This window comes from Tribolium madens, unplaced genomic scaffold (assembly GCF_015345945.1).
Source record: "Tribolium madens isolate multiple individuals breed KSU strain unplaced genomic scaffold, Tmad_KSU_1.1 Scaffold_2;HRSCAF=44;Tcas5.2_LGX, whole genome shotgun sequence".
Taxonomy (NCBI): Eukaryota; Metazoa; Arthropoda; class Insecta; order Coleoptera; family Tenebrionidae; genus Tribolium; species Tribolium madens.
In genome coordinates, this window is record NW_025400995.1 from 1,053,623 (window position 1) to 1,061,680 (window position 8,058).

Below are 8,058 nucleotides of genomic sequence, written 5' to 3' on the forward strand. Positions count from 1 at the left end.
TTTTTGATTTTTTTTTCAAAAATTAATCAGTATTGTTTCTTGAATTTTTTTACAAATTAAAAAAAAATCTAAAACATCTTTTTGAATTTTTCTTTCACAAATTAAGCAGTATTGTTTCTTAAATGTTTTTACAAATTTTCACAAAAAAATCAAAAAACAATTATTAGCAAATTAGCAAATAATTAATGGAAACAAAGTCAAAAAGAATGTTTTTTTTCATTTTGATGAAGATTAGGCAACGTTCAGAAACAATATGTGTACTAAAAAAATAATTGTTTGTTCCTTTAATTCTTTTGCAGAACTTTGATCAATCGGTCCGAGAAAACGGTTTGATAGATCGATTTAAAAATTAGCAGGGCTGTGGGGGATACTTTGAGCTGTGAAAACACCTAAAAACATTAGTCTCCCCATCAATATTAGTAAATACGCGGTAGATTTACTAAAACAACGCAAAAACTTATTTTTTTCTCTTTTCCTTAAATCAATGTTAAAGGTGAAAAAAATTTTTTTCCAAAAAATCATAAGAGAATCTTATAAGACATTTATTCCAGTTTTTGACATTCTCATTTTGACAAAAATTTAGAATTTTTTTGCGCTACTACTTAGAATTGCGTGATAACCGTAGCACAAAAAATATTTGCCAAAAGATCTCAAAACTAGAAGCTTAAGGCTTCAAAACGCTTTTTCTTAAATTTTGATACGACCATTTTTCGATGAGTTCAGCCTTTCAAAAAGCAACAAAAAATTTAGGAAAACTTTTTGTTCCTTTAATTTTTTAGAGTTGAGTATGACATTACGTTGTACTACTTACTCAAATTAATATTTAATTTGCAATCATTAATTTAATTTAATACAAAAATTGTTTTTATTTGTAATTATATGAGATAAATAAAAATATAATACAATAATATTCATAAAAATCAAAAAATTGGATCTTAAATAAAACACAGTAGAATTTTTTTTATAAAAACATTAATAGTGCACTTCAGTCTTTAATAATTCAGATATTAGTCATTTCATGTTAATCGAAGTTTAAAAATTTTTCAAGAAAAACAATCAAAAAAATTAAATAATGTAAAAATAAATTTATTGGATGTAGAAGAAGCAACAACTGCCAATTTCAGCAAAGTTAACAAATTCTAAATTCTGAAATATAAGCTTTGTTGTATTTTTAATAATAATAATTTGTCGATTACGTACAGTGAGCAAAAAATAAAGATACAGGGTATCTCAGCGAGTTGAAAAAGTCCATTAGTGACCTTTTAATCGTGAAATTAAAAAAAATTGTATAGGACATTGATAAATACTAATCTAGTGCATCACCTAAAATTATTTTCAACCATACAGCATGTCGCAAAAATAAGTTACGATACAAACTTGTGTTTTTTTAAATGAAACACGAATGTTTTTTGGCATTTTTGGTACCCTTCTAAAACAATGTTTTTATGCTAAACTTTTATTTGTCGATTTCGCTTAGTTTTTTTTTGACAAAAACATGCACTTTTTAAAAATTTATTACACAAAAACTAAGACAGCTAGAACAAATTTTTTCTTACTTCTGCAAAAAAGAAAGTACAGAATGTAAAGCTGCAGCAATTTTTGGGTGTTTTACATTTGTAAAGATTAATAAATTAAGAACTGTCTTAAAAGCTAAACAACTTAAAAAAATTTAATGGAACACCTATTTTTAATTTTTGCATCTATCTAATAAATTGATAAATTGTCTATCTAATAAAACAATAATCTTTTAATGTCTAGAATTGATAAATAAAAAGATATTTAACATTCAATATTAATTGTAGCAACAATGACTATCAATATCTGAGCATTGTTGATACTATAGCAACCAGAGTAATTCCACCAAGGATCACTTATCCAATGATTTATCCAGATATTGTAAAAGATGTTATAAATACTGAAATTCGAATTACTTTATTGTAAAAATAAAGAATAATGGATTCAGTTTAACACAAATGTGATTAGTAAATGATATTTCTTCTATCTTTTGTGCAACTGTGCACTTTTTGGCTACTGAAACAATAGTATTTTTTTTAATGTTTAAGGTTAAAAATTTTTTTAGTTATTGATTATAAACACCTAAAAGTAAATAATTTTAGAAAGACAATTTAATAATCTTTTAAATGCAAAAACAATAAATAGGGTGTTCCATTTAATTTTTTTAAGTTATTGAACTTTGAACATCTTTGCAAATGCAACACACTAAAAAAATGTTACAACCTTATAGCTTCTACCTTCTTCAATGCGGTAGTAAAAAAAATATTGCTAGATGTCTTAGTTTTTGTGTAATGAATTTTTAAAAAGTGCATGTTTTCGTCAAAAAACCGTCTTATTTTTAAAACTAAGCAAAATCGACCAATAAAAGTTTAGTTTAAAAACATTGTCACAAAAATCTACATCCAAAAACGCTAAGACATATTGTTTTTTACATTTAAAAAACACAAGTTTGTACTGTAACTTCTTTTCGACACACGCTGTATAGTTAAAAATAATTTTGGGCGATGGATTAGATTAGTATCTATCAATCTCCTATATATATTTTTTACCATTTAAAGTAAAATAAAAAAGTGTTATTAGAAACAAAATGAATAACTATTGTTAATTTTTTAATTTGGGCTGAGATTTACCCGTTACTAGGGTAATTATTTGTGTACGAGAAGCACTCTGTAAATAAACAAAAGCAGAAGAAGGTAAGAAGCCAGAACAATGAAATTTCGCATCCATTTGCATAAATTGGGAGGCATTTTTGATTTAATTTAACTTTGCACAAGGATCAATAAAAATAATTTTGTAAGTCGGAGAACATGCAATGAAAATTACATCTTTATCAGATAAAGTTTTTAATAAAGCAAATTTTTGTTTAGGCCGGTGGAATTTCGGGGACGGCATATATCGATTTGACCTCTTGGAGGGTCAAAACTGTCCGTTTTATTTGATTATCATAAATTTTGATCGTGGCGGCGCGTCATCGGGGGCCCTGTGCTCTTGTCCCCGTGACCATTGCCAAAATTTCTCCTAATGATCCCATCATTAAATATTTGCGCGTTGTGCGAGGTTAGAGTCAACTCCGTAAGGAAGTATGATTCATGTTGTTTCCCTCATTTTGGATTCTCCCCTAGGTTTTGCCAGTTTCTGGGAGAAAATAGCAAAGTCGGGGGTGACAAGGCCCGAATAGTTTTATTAACACCCGCATATTTTATTACATTTATTTCCATTCGAATTAAATTCGACGAGGAGGAAATATGCAAATTCGATCAATTTGGGGCTACACGACTCAAATTGTTATTTTTGGACCTGATATTTTATGCATTTTTACTTACTTCCAAATTAAAATATTTTAAGGTAAAATTACACAATTTTAGATTAGAAAATGTGTTGTAGGGTACTTAAATTTGAATACAAAGATTACAAATCTAAATCAGCAATTAATTTTTTCTCAAAATTAGAAATACAAGATAAAAAAAATAATGTTTTGTGTGACATGCAATCGCTGTTGATTTTAAATTATAATTTAATACAATATTTCACTGGAAACACTTAGGTAAAATTACAAAGAAGTCGAAACATAAATTTTTAAAGTAGTGAAATAAATCATCAGACGTAAATAAATAAAAATGCATTTGGATTATTGACATACAATTTATTGTTGTCTGTAATTTCATCTTTAGTTTTATTCCAGATCAATTGGGTAGATTTACAAAATGAAAAATATTGACCTGGTTTTCCACCAAATTCACATTTTTGTTTACAGAACTTAGTAACATTTATCGATTGAATTTATAATATCATTATCCTGCACCAACCAGATTGTAATTTTTATGTTTAAAAAAGATAAAATCGTGTATGACGATAAATAAATATGTACGAGATCGATATTTGCAAAATTTGCGCTAAAAACCCAATGACAGCTACTTTGCGAGCGAAAAAGCGTATCAATTGTCTGAAAGCATGCAATACCAACCCTGTAATGAGGAAAATTCAGTGAAAACAGAAGAAACACACCAAAAAACACCACATAACTGTCAATTAACGAGCACGTGAACCCTCTGGAGTAGAGTACAAACAGAATATAGTATCAATAAGGGAAGTACACAGATAGAAATCCCCACCCTTCACAAATGCACCCCCTCTACCACCACCACTCATATTTAAAATAATTCATAGAAAAAGCTCGCATGGAAAACGAACTCGTATTATTAAAGACAATTATTTTAATCTTCCCCGATTTGGGCCGAATTTCTCAAATTATACGAATAGTTTATTATTATTGAGTTGTAAAGTTGACATCATTTTTGAAAATTTAATGTTAATAGCTTTTTTTTCGAAGTTTTATAAAGTTTTTACATATTGATGAGAAAAAATGTCCCGTCTTATTATTCATTGATCGCTGGTCGAAATAAAGATTTGTTTTTCGAGCTTTGAAAAATTTAATAATGTGTGTTTTTGAAACAAAACCTAATCAAATAAAAGAAGGGAAGATAAGTATGACGAGACTTATTTCGATATGTCCCTAAAAAGAGATTTCAATCAAATAAAAGAATGACATTGAGATACGGGATGTGGATAAGTGTAACATAAATCAATAAGACCGAATTTCTTCTTTCTAAAGTTTAATTAAATCGGGTAATTTTTTGTGTTAATAAGCGTAGTGTGGGCTTTTAAAATGACAAAAATAATGCTTTTATCTTTTATCTGTTGGGATTTTATTGATTTATTATTAATTTTATCTCTAATCAGTCATGAATAATTTAATATTTAAATAAAATTGAAGAGAAACTGGTAAATAAGATAATAATAATCGAAATTAAAAGCAAGCTACGTTGGTTTTATTGATTTTTATTTGAAGTGATATTTAATAAAATAGATAAAAAAGAACTATTGTGGGTCGAAACCACCTGTATTTGCTATTAGGAACGAAAGGGAAAACTGAAACACGCACAGAAATGTTCGAAATTTTAAATAAAAACGCAACATATATATACACAAATTGTAGATTCCAAGAACTGGGGGAATTATTGATCATCAGATAAAGGCAACACAGCTATCAGAAAACATAATGACGAATGGAAACATAACGGACAGCGCAAATGAGACTGTAGGGTGAGTATATGTGTGCGTTAGATGCGTGTGTATAGTGGATCAATAGTCCTCCCACGCCGAAGACCACTGGTCAGAAAACGGCCAGTCGCGCAACTTTCATTTTAAGACATAAGGTGACACGCCTATACCTTAAAATTACAAAATTTTTCACAAAATATGCACCAACCAATCACCGCAATGCACAAACCTGTTTGCGCAAAAACCGGTTTTCGGACATCTTATGTATGCACTGTCCTAATTGTCATAAATTAATTTACGAAAACCAGTTTTTTGACAAAAAGCCGAACCGCAGTAACGAATTTCGCCAGAATTTTGCAAAATAACATCGGAAAAAGAGATACCAAACAGGAGATAGAAGGGTATAGGTAGCACGTGCATCAATTCATGCATAAATAATTATTACGTGAAACTTTCGATTTCGACATGCAAAAACAATCCAAATTGATCGAATTTTGTGTTTTAACTAAAACGAGTCATTTTTTACAAGCAAATAACTAATAAAGCCATCACTTATTGATTATTAACCCAATTATTACACTTTCAATGAATTGTGAATTGATACAACCAATTACACTCTATTTAATAACACTCTAGTAATAAAAATAACTTCTAACAACTTTATTTAATCAAACAATTTTGACTTTGTCGCTAATTAAGTAAAAACAAGTTGACAAGCTGGAACAAGCCGGCTCGTGGCAACTCCGGCTTTGAGCCTCCATAAATTGTTCAAAGTGCAAAAAATGTTGGTAAACAAATGGGGTTAAGTCGGCGAATTTGACACTTCTTGTGATAACATTCCAAAAAAAAATTGCACCCATTGATTGAGTTGATGATTTTTTGGAATGTTGGTGTTGTGATTTTGGGAATTGTTGAAATTACTTACAAAGACCACAGCCGAATTTTAGAAAATAGTCATTGCGAGCACCTAAACGACACTAGCGCGGTCTACCTACTGATAATTTAAGGGAGAGCGTCGAATTTCGACGCCGGTGCGCAACTCCATCAAATTTAGATGACAAAAGCCGCCATTTGTTAAAGAAATGCGTCGATTTTATGATTCGCGTTTATTGCGAGTTTTATTTATTTTTTATACTGCCGCATTTTTATTTTTACTTCTAAACAATAAAACGCAAGACGGTCTTTGATAACTGTACTCGTGGAAATGGTCGCATCACATTCACAAGACGATTTTTGACATGTGACCAATCACAGATTCGAAATATGCTAATTCCGGTCCAGGGTGGAAAAAGACATTTTTCCAACACAACACGCTGACATTATAACAAAGAAAAAGGGATTGCAATAAAGAATAAGCGATAGAATTGCCTCTCAAGAGAGGGAGGCCATACCAATTTTTTACTTTACTATTACTGATGTTGACAGTTTGTTTGGTTTCATGAATTGTCGCATTCTTACTCGATTCGCTTTTTTAAAACTTCTGATCTTATCACAAATAAAACACTTCATCACAAACCAATTTCGAGCATAAAACATTCTAATTCTAAAATACTACATTAGAAACAATTCTTCATAAACATCTTACTTCCAATTCAATTGAATTAGAAACACATTAAAAAATTTTAAATTAATTTCAAACTAAAAGAAGCATCGCAAACGTAAATCTGACTTAAAAAAATCAAAAAAATGTGTGAAGTTACACTTCGGTGATGTGAAATAATCAAACATTGGTTTGTGGTTGATAATAGAGAAACCAAAAATGTATTTTTTTTATTTTTAATGGTTTGAATGTAAGTTAATTATTGATTTTTAATTAGTTGTTGTAAAAATATTGACATTTCCATTTAGAATTCACTGAAAGCAGTAATACACATACTTTAGAATATTTTGTAATGTTGTGCGATGACAATAACAAACAGCAATCAAATATTAATTGCAAAAGCAAAAGGTCATATAGAGCTATTACTGAAGAGAACTTAATTTAGGTCAATTAGAAGATTTTGTTTCTATTATAAGTAATCAGAAGATTGTGCTAGAAAAATCGCAACGATTAATAGAACGGATTATTAAGCACGTTTTGATAATCATTTTAGAATAACGGATTAAAGGTCAAGTGTCTATTTTTCTTTAATTTGATTTCAAAAATACAGTTTCCGGATTTATTTATTTTATATTTAATAATCCTGTAAATTCACCGGAACTGTGAACAATTTTAATTAAGTGTAGGTAATTCCGAATAAAAAGTACAATTGAATAATTAATTAAAAAACTGGAAGTGGATTATTATTTTATTTGTCCATAATTTTAAAGCACGTCAAGGAGATCCGCCAAAATTTTGTCTAAAGTAAACACAATTACTGAAACAGTCAACAACATACATCATTCCGTAAACCCAAAACAATCAAATACATTCAACTAACAAAGTTTACACTTTGCCCCAACAGAAATTACCTTCTGACCACAAACTAAAGAATTATTGTCAAAATTACAAAATAGTGAAGAATCGTTGATTAAAATAGTCGTGACGTAAACAAAGGAACAAGCAGAAATCGTCACAAACATTAATATTAATGAAATCTCCACATCGGCAATTTTTTGTCCGGTTTTATTTCCACTGTTCCAATTAAATTTGATTTAAGCCAATATTATTCTCAATATTAAATTTCTAACGGTAATTATAACTCGAGAAATATTTTTCACAAGTTTAATAAGCCGAGAGTCATCATCATATTTGTCTTTTACGACACGTCGACGACTTAACTAATCAATAAGCCGCCAAATTCAGTCTGCTTTATTTCTTATGAAAATTGGTTTTCACCGAAGAAACAATATTTCAATTTTTAATTATTTTTTTAGCGGACATTTCAAAATTTATTTCAGGATTATCGCCAAATTTGTGGTTTAATTCGAATAAAACCGATTAAAGTGCCCTCTAATGTTTTTATTAAAAATTGTAGCTTTCAGAGCCATCTCTTCTCGGAA

The 8,058-nt window shown here is 29.2% G+C and overlaps 1 protein-coding gene across 2 annotated transcripts in view; it reads right to left on the reverse strand.

Annotated features, from left to right (window-relative positions):
• The window catches only part of LOC123006255, a 10,080-nt gene extending 3,994 nt beyond the window's left edge, over nucleotides 1-6,086 (reverse strand). Inside the window, exon 1 of one of the 2 annotated variants that reach the window (XM_044400593.1) lies at nucleotides 6,002-6,086. The gene's annotated coding sequence lies outside the window, so the exon portion shown is untranslated. Of the gene's footprint in view, nucleotides 1-3,979; nucleotides 4,117-6,001 lie in introns of those variants that run through there. The other variant, XM_044400592.1, reaches the window with a different exon arrangement.
• Between the last annotated feature and the right edge of the window lie 1,972 nt (nucleotides 6,087-8,058).